Source organism: Odocoileus virginianus, chromosome 29 (assembly GCF_023699985.2).
Source record: "Odocoileus virginianus isolate 20LAN1187 ecotype Illinois chromosome 29, Ovbor_1.2, whole genome shotgun sequence".
Lineage (NCBI taxonomy): Eukaryota > Metazoa > Chordata > Mammalia > Artiodactyla > Cervidae > Odocoileus > Odocoileus virginianus.
Genome location: NC_069702.1, coordinates 36,996,158 through 37,008,648, shown reverse-complemented (window position 1 = coordinate 37,008,648; position 12,491 = coordinate 36,996,158). Strand labels below are relative to the sequence as shown.

The following is a 12,491-nucleotide window of genomic DNA, read 5'->3' as shown; positions in this document are numbered from 1 at the left end:
GAGATATAGTCTAATACAAGCAACTTCAGTTCATTTCAGTCACTCAGTTGTGTGCAACTCTTTGTGACCCCATGAATTGCAGCACACCAGGCCTCCCTGTCCATCACCAACTCCCAGAGTTTACCCAAACCCATATCCATTGAGTCGGTGATGCCATCCGACTATCTCATCCTCTGTCGTCCCCTTCTCCTCCTGCCCTCAATCTTTCCCAACATCAGGGTCTTTTCAAATGATTCAGCTCTTTGCATCAAGTGGCCAAAGTATTGGAGTTTCAGCTTCAACATCAGTCCTTCCAATGAACACCCAGGACTTGATCTCCTTTAGGATGGACTGGTTGGATCTCCTTGCAGTCCAAGGGACTCTCAAGAGTCTTCTCCAACACCACAGTTAAAAAGCATAAATTCTTCAGTGATCAGCTTTCTTTATAGTCCAACTCTCACATCCATACATGACTACTGGAAAAACCATAGCCTTGACTAGACGGACCTTTGCTGGCAAAGTAATTTCTCTGCTTTTCAATATGCTGTCTAGGTTGGCCGTAACTTTCCTTCCAAGGAGTAAGCGTCTTTTAATTTCATGGCTGCAGTCACCATCTGCAGTGATTTTGGAGCCCCCCAAAATAGTCAGCCATGGTTTCCACTGTTTATCTATCTATTTGCCATGAAGTGATGGGACCAGATGCCATGATCTTAGTTTTCTGAATGTTGAGCTTTAAGCCAACTTTTTCACTCTCCTCTTTCATTTTCATCAAGAGGCTCTTTAGTTCTTCACTTTCTGCCATAAGGGTGGTGTCATCTGTGTATCTGAGATTATTGATATTTCTCCTGGCAATCTTGATTCCAGCTTGTGCTTCTTCCAGCCCATCGTTTCTCATGATGTACTCTGCATAAAAGTTAAATAAGCAGGGTGACAATATACAGCCTTGATGTACACCTTTTCCTATTTGGAACCAGTCTGTTGTTCCATGTCCAGTTCTAACTGTTGCTTCCTGACCTGCATACAGGTTTCTTAAAAGGCAGTTCAGGTAGTCTTGTATTCCCATCAACTTAAGACCCTGTACATATTAAGAAATAGTGTGGAGCCCAAACCAGGATGAACCTAGGGGTGTCAGAACAAGGATTCAGGCTAGGGAAAATGAGGTCATGACAACTATTCACTTACTAACTGAGACTGGGTTTTGGCAGCACATTTATGGAGCACCTATTTATTGGCCATGTGTTATGCTAGGCCCTAAAGATATACATATAACTAAAACTGACTATCAGGGAATTACAAATCTTGTGGGAGAAGTACCTTCTCCAACACATAGCATAACTGATTTCTAAATTATAAAAATTTATGTAAATCATGAAGTGCCTTGAGTGATTAAAATTTGTTTACTTAATTCAGAAATCATCCCACTCCTCCACTCTACCTGCAGCCTTGATTTAGGAGGCATATCTTTGATTACCTCCACTGCTATTTCATCCAATTTCTATGCCATTTCAGTTTTTCACAGATGCTGGGACTTGGTTAGCTCTTAGAAGGTGCACCTGAGGAGGACTTGCTTTGCATGGTAAAGTTAGTGGTGCCAGATTGGGATGTGAGAAAAATTAAAGAATAGAGAGATGGATCATTTTATTGGCATGCTTCCTTCACTATAGAAATGATGGCATATCTGGCTTCATGATATCAGGAAAGAGGAAGTTTCTGGTTTCCTTCTTTACATGAGACTACCCTTCCCTTGAAAGTCACCCCATAATCTCTGGAGAGAAGATGCCTTCATGGTGTTTTGTGTTCCTTGCAGCTTTGGACAGCACCAGTGACTTAAGTTAAATGCTGACTTCATCCGTCAACATTGTAGGGGAGGAAAAAGTGTTACTCAATCCTCTTACAGTCCCTTAGCTGGTCTGAAAATTAAACTAACAAAAAGCAATTAACAATAGAAAAGCACACAAACTCTGCGACCCAGGAGCTTTCATTAAGGAAATGAAGACCCTAAGAAATATACCTGAGTATTTTATTGCTAGGTTTGATGAAGAATACACAGTTGTGCAGATACACAGTGGGTCAGAGTATGAGCTAAGTATAGCTCACAGGGGAAACAGCAAGGCCTGTTTGTTCAGATTCTTCTTGATGTCTCATTATCTTTGGAGATAAGGATGCTCCTTTCCTCCAGGGATAGGGAGGGCACCCCTCACATAGGTATTTCATGGGTTGTTTCAGGGAAACAGGGCAAGATTGAGGTTGGAGTATCTTCCTGCTTTTGCCATTTTCTGAGACTCCTTCAGCTTAAAATATTCAATATGCTGAGGTTACATGTTTTAGGTTAGCAAATCCTGAACCCCATCAGCAGCATTGCAAACATTTGATCACACCCTTCTCCTTAAAACATTTTTTTCTGACTTCTGGCACAAAGTTCTCTCCTGGTTCACCCTGCCTCATGAGTTGTTCCTCCTGAGTCTACTCTGTTAGCTTCATTCTTCTCAGTGTCTGCAAGTTGAAGTGCTTGAGGCTCATTCTTGAAGCAACCTGTCCTGTCAACCTATTGAGACACTTCCAGTGATCTCATCAGATCACATACATGGCTTCAAATAACACTGATACTGTGTTGACTCTAAAATGTATACCTCCAGCCTGAACCACTTCCATGGAATCCAGAAATGTATGTCAAGCCTCCATAGACACCTCCACTTAGATTTATCAAATTAATGTATCAAAAATTGTGTTCCTGATTTTTCTTCTTAAACTAATTTTTATAACCTATAACCCTACCTTCTAGTCAGTCAATTCCATTAGTCTGACTGCTCAGACAAAAACTTCGAAATTATCATTGATTTCTCTTTACCTTGCATCCAAACTAATAGTAAATTCAATCGTCTCTATTTTGGCAGTCCAATATACATATTCACTTTTACCACCTCCATTGCTGACATTCACATCCAAAACAATATTATTTCTTGCCTGGGCTTTTGCAATAGCCTCATAATTGGTCTCTGTTGTCACCTTTGTCTTAATACAGATTAGTCTCTTCACATAGTCAGGGTGATTATTTCAGACATGTCAGATTACATCATCCCCTACAAAGCCCTACAGTGGTTATCCATCTCCACAAGGCTAAAATCTAAAGTCCAAGTTATGAGTGTCATCACATATTTATGCTCTCAACTCCTCTTATCCTCCTTGCTTGCTTAGGTCCAGATATGCTGTCCAACTCGCAGCTTCTTGAACATGTAAAACATGTTTCAACCTCAGGACTTTTGCATTTATTCTTATTGTGGTCTTCACCAAGGTATTTACATATATCATCCTTCACTTGATTCTTAGTTATCCTCAGATGGAGAAGAGACAACACTTACCACCTGGAATTCCCTATTCATCTCACCTGATTTATTTCTCTTTGTACAAGTTATCATCATTTAGTGTATCACATATATTGTTTTAAGTTTTATTGACATGTGACTTTGTGTCAGTTTATGGTGTACTGTGTATGATTTGATATGCTCATTTTGTAAAATAACTACCACAGTAGGGTTACTTAACATCTCCATCACCTCATATAATTACCATTTCTTTCTTTGTGGTGAGAACATTTAAGATCTAGTCTCTTAGCAATTTCCAAGTGTTTAACAGTTATTACTAACTATAGTCATCATGCTGTACATTAGATCTCCAGAACTTTTCATCCTATAACTGGGAATTTGTACCCCTTGACTGACATTTCCCCATTTCTTCCTCAGCCCCTGGGAACAATCATTCTACTTTTTCTATGAGTGTGATTTTCTTTTTCTAGATTCCACATAATAGTGATATATACAGTATTGGTCTTCCTCTTTCTGACTATTTCTCTTAGCATAATGTCCTCAAGGTCCATCCATGTTGTGACAAATGATAAGATTTCATTCTTTCTCTTGGCTGGATAATATTCCATTGTATATATGTACCTTATCTTCTTCATCTGCTCATCCATTGATGAACATTTAGGTTGTTTCATATCTTGGCTATTACGAATAATGCTGCGATGAACATGATAGTGAAGATATCTCTTGGGGATCATGATTTTATTTCTTTTGGATTTATACCCAGAAGTGGGATTGCTGGATCACAAGTTAGTTCTAGTTTTAACTTTATGAAGAAACTCTGTACTGTCTCCCATAGTGGCTGAGCCAGTATACATTCCCATCAACAGTACACCAGGGACTCTTTTTCTTCTCATCCTTGCCAACATTTCTATCTTTTGTCTTTTCAATAATAGCCATTCTAGCATGAATAAGATGTCATCTCACTGTGATTTTGATTTGCATTTCCCTGATGATTAGTAGTGTTAAACATGTTTTCATTTACATGTTGGCCATTTAGATGTCTTTATTGGAGAGATGCCTATATGAGTTCCTCTGGATGGAGGATGATCCTCTGTCCATTTTAACATCAGATTTTTGTGTTTTCTTTTGCTATTGAGCTGTATGAGTTTCATATATATTCTAGATGGTATTCCCTTATCAAATAATTGATTTGCAATTATTTTCTTCCATTATATAAGCTGCCTTTTTATTTTATTGATTGTTTCCTTGGTGTGCAGAGGTTTTTTGTTTGTTTGTTTGTTTTTAGTTTATTGTAATCTCATTCATTTTTGCTTTTATTTCTTGTGCTTTTAGTGTCTGTTTCAAGAACTCATCTCCAAGACCAATGTAGGAGAGTTTTTCCCCCACATTTTCTTCTAGAAGTTTTATAGTTTTTGGTCTTATGTTTGTTTGTAATCAATTTTGTGTTAATTTTTATACATGATATAAGGTAAGGGTTTTCTTTCATTTCATATGGTTATCCAGTTTTATCAACACTATTTATTGAAGAGACTATCTTTTCCACATTTATTATTCTTGGTTCCCTTGATAAAAATTAGTTGACCACATCAGTAAAGAATCCACCTGCAGTTCAGGAGACTCCAATTTGATTCCTGGGTTGGGAAGATCCCCTGGAGAAGAGATAGGCCACCCACTCCAGTATTCTTTGGCTTCCCTGGTGCCTCAGATGGGAAAGAATCCACCTGCACTATGGGAGACCTGGGTTCTATCCCTGCATTGGGAAGATCCCCAGGAGGGTATGCCAACCTACTCCAGTATTCTTGCCTGGAGAATCCCCATGGACAGAGGACCTGGTGGGCTAGAGTCCACGGGGTTGCAAAGAGTCAGACATGACTGAGCAACTAAGCACACAGCACACATATAACTGAAGGTCCACTTCTGGGCTCTTGAATCTGAACCATTGTCTATGTATCTATTTTTATGCAAATTACAACTGTTTTGATTACTATAATTTTCTAATATAGTTTTAAAATCAAGAGGGCTTCCCTTGTGGCCTAGCTGGTAAAATCTGCCTGTAACGTGGGAGACCTGTGTTCGATCCCTGGGTTGGGAAGATCCCCTCAAGAAGGGAAAAGCTATCCACTCCAGTATTCTGGCCTGGAGAATTCAATGGACTGTATGGTCCATGGGGTCACAAAGAGTTCAACACGACAAAGTGACTTTCACATTCACTTGAAATCAAGAAGTGTGATACTTCCAGTTTTTTTTCTTTCTCATGATTCCTTTGGCTATTTGGGGTATTTTGTGATTCCATATAAATTTTAGAATTCTTTTTTCTATTACTGTGAAAAATGCCATTGAAATTTTGATAGGAATTGCATTGAATCTATAAATGCCTTTGAGTAGTATGACCATTTAAACTATATTAATGATATTTGTTAATAATATATAGAATTATATTGCTATAGCTCTAAAAGGATGCTTAAAAAGATTTGAAAAAAATAATTCTAATATCCTATTATAAAAAAAAGAATGTTAATGTATTTTCAGGAAAAGATTTCTAAAAGAATATACTTTAAATGAAAGGGGCTATTTTCTGGACAGTATAAATAATGGAATGTAGATTAACTTCTTAGCCATCTGGCTTTTCCATCTTCTACAGCATGCATGAATAAGATCCATGTCAATTTGGTCAGTCACTGTGTTACTGATGGTACATTTCCTTTTTAACTTTAGCAGATTTTATTTGAATAGATGGCATGCAAACATATTTCTATGATGAGCTGGTCTTGCTCACTTGGTTTACAAACACCCAGGGATGTTAGGTTCAGAAGCTGCGAAGACATTCAGCACTCACGAGGCTCTTTTTGCCTTGTGTCATCTTTGCTTCTCAGGTGGGGTTAATGATGAGTTTTTCAAGAACTTGACAGTTGTATTTCCAGTATGCAAAGAGTGTTTCTAACTGCTTTTAGTGATAGGCTTAATTTAGGAGTAACAAAATATCTCATTCCCCAGTGCCCGCCCCGGCACTCCCCAACCCGGGGCTCTTCAACACTTCAACATGTGGAACCAAGAAACTGTCTTTTTTAAGAAGTGAGAGAAATTGCAAGTATCTCTAGCAATTTTGGGGAAATATCATCTGTGAAAATAGTTTCATTATTCAACACTTCTGAAATGTGAAAATGAAATACATGAAAACAAAACCAAAAGCACCATGGGACTGAAGAGTTTGTAAAATAGAATATAATATAGAAGAATAGAAAACAAAGTCTGCTTATTATTTATTGGTGGCTTCATATTCTTAACATGGGACCAATATAGAAGAGCATAAGCAGATGTCTTCATGACAGTAAACCAGGAAAATAAACCTACAAATACTGATTTTTTTATGTACTTACCTAATGTGCAGAATTTGTCAAATTTCTTAAGCTTATATTTGTCAGAAATATCTGTAGAACAGTTGTTTGGCTTCCTTAAATTTTAACTTAATGTCAGATATATTTTTACTTGTTATGATGGAGTTGAAGGGCAATTCCATTATGCTTTATAGTTACAAAATATTTTTGTAAAACAAAATGTTAAAATTTCAGAAAGATTGAAAAAGGTAAAAAATCTTGAAAGGTCTTTGAAAGGTCTTTCCTTAATTTTATAAGGAAGTGAAAATTAAAATCAGTTTGCCAATGAAATGATTTAAAGTATAGAGCCTAATTTTAGTTCATTCTAGGTTGTTAACATCTTAATAGTACTACTAATTAAATATTAATCTCTTAAGCTGTCTTAAATATCTTTTAAAATTCTGGTTCTCTCGAATATAATTTATATTAAATACTAGATAGAAGGTAGACATAAGATGATAAATCTTTTATGGAAATATATTTACTTCATATATGTTTTCTACTTTTCAAAATAATCCCAAATTTATGTATGTTTTCATTATAATCTGACAGGTTTTGGTATAACATATGGTTAATCAGTCTGGATTCTGGATCGCAAGCCACACTAAAAATACTTACTACGTATCTGAAAAGGAATTTCTTGGAAATATATCAGGCCATCAGGCTTCCCACACAGGTCAATGGTAAAGAAACCGCCTGCCAATGTAGGAGATGCAGATTTGATTCTTGGGTAGGGAAGATCCCCTGGAGTAGGAAATGGCAACCCACTCTAGTATTCTTGCCTGGAAAATTCCATGGACAGAGAAACCTGGTGGGCTAAGTCCATGAGGTTGCAAAGACCTGGACACAACTGGGTGACTGAAAAACCTACATATATAAGCTGTCACTCAGATTTATTGGGCAGACTAAAGAACCAGGCTCAGAGAATGAATAGGAAACAAGGAAGCTTCAGCATCAAGATTCCTAGCTCTGGTCACACTGCAAAGTTGTCTGATCTGATCTCCATGACAAAACACTGATGACAGTGAAAGTTGCCCCTTGAGAATGTATTAAAACTTAGGCCTTTGTCTTCATACCACAAGATTTCATGTCCATCCCGACACAGTATTATAAGTAATACCATTCACTTGGCTGATACTAGGTCAAGTGCCTGGACCCTTACTCTCAAAATAATGGAGAAACAGTATCTGATCTCTTCAGCGTGACATTCCAGCCAAGACTTAAACAATGGAAGGATCCCCTCCACCAAATAAGAAGAAACAGTGAATGATGGGAAACTAAAGATGTCCTTTAAAATTGGCATTGCATAAAATATAGTGTTAGTGTTATTCAGTCGTGTCTGACTCTTTGTGACCCCATGGACTATAGCCTGCCAGCGTCCTCTGTCTATGGAATTCTCCAGGCAAGAATACTGGAGTGGGTGGCCATTCCCTTCTCCAGGGGATCTTCCCAACCCAGAGATCGAACTTGGGTTTCCTGCATCACAGGTGATTTCTTTACTGTCTGAGCTACAAGGGAAGCTCATGGTATACAATCTTTTATATACTAAAAATTTTTTGTTTAGCATATAAAATTTTTATATATAAAAATGTGGATTACTGTTATCCACATTTTTTATGTTCTATAAAGTCTCCTTTAACACTGAATTAACCAATACTAAGCATTGCAGTTAGGGACAAATACAGAATCAGGTTCCTTTGAGCCTCTGGCTACATCATTTTCATCAATCAATCAATGTATAACTTTTATTTGTGTTTATGTTTAAAGACAAATTTATTTACATTGTATTTACAACAGTACATTGTTGATTCATTAACCCTTGACTCATGACCAGCAGCACTACAACTGATGTCTGAATGAAACTTGTCTAATGCATGTATTTTCTCCATAAGACACATCAGACTTTTTGACTTTTGTAACACCAGATAGCACTTTGGAACTGTGCTTGCAGGCTATTTTAAACACCAAAACTATCAACAAAAGCACAAAAATGCAAACTGTGGTGCTAAATAAACTGTGGAAAGAACACTTGCTTACAGTATGAGAACTAAAACAAGAAGGTATAATGTTGCCTTGTTCTATTTCCAAAGGGAATGTGAGTGCTAGTACCGAACATTTTTGCTGCTCTGTGTTTGAGTATGTCTGAAAATAACAACAAAGATACAAGTATTGATTTTGGGTTACAAATAAATTTCAGCTAGTAGATGGATTAAAAAATATGAAATTTGTGAATAATGAGGATATATATTTATACATATATATATGTATACACACACACACATATAGTGTAGGGCTTCCCTGAAGGCTCAGATGGTAAAGAATCCGCCTGCAATGCTGGAGACTTGGGTTCGATCCCTGGGTTGGGAAGATCCCCTGGAGAAGGGAAAGGCTACCTACTCTAGTATTCTTCCTGGGAAATCCCATGGACAGAGGAGCCTGATGGGCTACCAGGGGGTCACATGTATGACATGGAGTCTTTGTGACTCCATGGGGTCACAGAGAGTCAGATATGACTAAACAACTGGCACATACATATATGAAGTTAACAAGAACTGCTATGATATTGCTATGATTTTTACATATGCATGTAAAAACTGCAATTATTCGTAGTGTAAGTCAGTGATCTAACATACTTGAAAATTCTGTATTGGCATTGATACCTTTCAACATTTAAAACTTTGTTTATTTTATTACTAGGTAAATATGATAATGTGGGAAGTTATATAACTGTTCTCTATCTGGTGAAGTGAAGTCGCTCAGTTGTGTCTGACTCTTTGCGACCCCATGGACTATAGCTCACCGGGCTCCTCCATCCATGGAATTTTCCAGCAAGAGTACTGGAGTGGGTTGCCATTTCCTTCTCAGGGGGCCTTCCTGACCCAGGGATTGAAGCCAGGTCTCCCGAATTGCAGGCAGACACTTTACCTTCTGAGCCACCAGGGAAGTACCTCTCTATTTGGTAGTTTAGGTTAATTGCTAATACTTTGAAAAATGTTTTACATCTATGAATTTGCTTATCCCTTGTAGGTTTTAGTTTTGCTTCATTATGTCAAAATCCCTTAGCCATTATTTGGGTATTTATTACAAAAAGCTAGTACCTATGTTCTGTATACTATTTTCAATCTCTAAACTACATTTAAAAGTGATCACCTAACTAGTTAATTGCTCTCTTTGTTCAAGAATACTAATTGAAATTGAAATTTTTTTATTTTTTATTTTATGTATCTGATGAGTTGGATAGATCTCATTGGTCCAAATTTCTTCCCAGAGCATCTGGAAAATTAAAGATATCAAAATGTAAATAAGGCTAATTCCTGTCAACATTGTCACTTTTGATTTCTTTCTGGACATTTGCAGAAAGTTGTATGACTTAGTGCTCTTAGTATGTTAATGTTTTCAGTCTTTTTAAGCTTTTTCTTTGATCACTGACTTTTGACCTTTGGTTTATGTCAATGAAAATGATAATAAGAAATATATTTTATAAAGAAATGAGAAATAACTCTCAGGTCCAAAAAAACATGCTCTAAATGAGAAACCTTGCCACCCCTATAGTTAATATTGGTATTGTTGATAACTCTGGCAAAGGTGGATCAAAAGGATAGCATTAGGATTGGTTTGAAGCAAAGGTTTTGATCAGGGATATAGTAGACTTTTACCTCAATGTGAGGCTGAACAAAAAAATTAGTATAGGTAGGAGTGGTATGGTAGACATCTTGGTTCTAGACTCTAAAGAAATTTCCCCTAAAGTATATCAAATAGTAGAACATCTCAGGAATCAGAGAATGAATATGATTGCTTCTAGAAATTGCAGGCTGGTTGGCCTCTGCTCCATTTTATACTAACTCCTAGAATGGGTAGGTTGGGGTCTTGAGGTATCATTTTAAGTAAAAAAAAAAGGTCAGAAGCTTGCAGAAGGTCAGACTTGCTAAAATAATCTTTGAAAATAATAGGTCTACAATCACATTAGGTAAAAGTGTATGAATTTCTGAAGAGAAGTGAATTCAGTTCTTGGAAAATAATAAAGAAAAATGGAGAAGACTCTAAGACCTAATATCAATATTTCATATATTCATTTATCTGAAATGAAAGCAATTTTTCATGTCTAAAATAAAGAAGAACTATTGTAATTCATTGATTCTAAGATGCACTTTTTCACATTTTTAACACCTCTGAAACCTGGAAGCATCTTGCAATCAATGGCATCCTATAATTAAAATTGAATAATGTTTTTCTTTGTGAAGTGTAAAATAATGAGACATGTTACAATTGAACATAACTTTGATTTGATTAAATGTAGTAATATGTCCAAATTTAGAAAAATATATTCACTAATAAAAATAAGATTAATAAGCTATACAAAGAAACATTTAAAAACAAAGTTAGCAGAATACATTGTGGTTTAACCCTAGAGCTCAGTGGACCTCTTTTAAAGATCAACTTCCTGTCATTTTGTACACAATTCTTTTTGTATATGTGCATGTGTATTTTTCTCCATAAAGAGTCTGTAGTTTTCATTCAGTTCTAACTTGGTGTAGTGTAGTAGTGTTAGTCTCTCATCCAACTCTTTGCTACACTACGGACTGTAGCCCAGCAGGTTCCTCTGTCCATGGGATTCTGCAGGCGAGAATACTGCGATGGGTATCCATTCCCTTCTCCAGGGGATTTTCCCAACCCAGGAATCAAACGCAGGTCTCCTGCACTACAGGCAGATTCTTTACCATCTGAGCTACAGGGAAGCCCACGATACTGGAATGGGTAGCCATTCCCTTCCACAGGGGATCATCCTGATCCAGGGATCCCACCTGCGTCTTTTGGGGGTCCTGCATTGGAAGAGGATTCTGCACCACTCACTGCACCACCTGGGAAGCAGGTTCTAAGTTGGTACTCAAAAACTGAAAAACACCTTAAATAATTAAGATGATTAATTATAATATCCCAAATAATGATCATGTAGTAGATATTTTCTATTACATAAAACAGTTTATATAGGTAAAATTTGCTTTTTTGATTTTTCCTTGCTCTTCTAAGATCACACAGCCTAATAGTCATGAATCCACCTAAATGTATAGTTCAGTCTATCACTTATACACAGGAAGAAAAAGTAGAAAGGACCTTCTACTGTACAAGTTCTCAAATATATCCCTACATTACATTTTAGTGTCTAGAAACAGTGTCAATTTTCATATTGACATCTAAATTAAATTGAAATCAGATTTTGTAATTTAGAATAATATCTTCTAATTTTAAAAATGATATTTTTGGGGGTATAATATATACAATGCAAAGAAAAAATATCAAACAAAACTGAATTGTATTCACACTGTCATTTTAGGGGGAAAAAAAGCACTAATCCGGGGTAGATAAATTTTTTTAAGATGGAAAAGTAGAATAATAGACTTTTAGTAGTTACGAAGTTCAAAAGCCTGACTGCTTTGGAGATGTAACAAAAATACTCTTTCTTCAAAAGAGTAACAGGAATTTAGAGTTGTTCTTTGCCTCTTAAAGACTCAAGAGGGATGAAACTGGTTTGCCTTAAAAGATTCCAGGCACAGAGGAAATGGGAAAGGTGGCCCTAAAATGGAAACAGCAAAGTGAGGAATTACAGAACAAAGAGAGGAACAGGAATGTAAGAGTTTTTTTTGTTGTAGAGATGGCTAGGAATTTAGGAGCAATACTGGCTGCCATTTTATCTTTAATCTTTAGTTTTTTGTTCTGTAGCAATGGTGTGCCAGTATTCCGTGAATTTGGTTGAAGTTTCACACACCATTATGTAAATTGCACCTTGGAGAATGGAGGCAGTACAGACATGATTTAG

At 36.7% G+C, this 12,491-nt stretch overlaps 1 pseudogene; it reads right to left on the bottom strand.

Annotated features, from left to right (window-relative positions):
- Positions 1-4,036, bottom strand: part of LOC110133977 (pyridoxal kinase-like) — a 46,896-nt pseudogene extending 42,860 nt beyond the window's left edge.
- Positions 4,037-12,491: the final 8,455 nt, after the last annotated feature.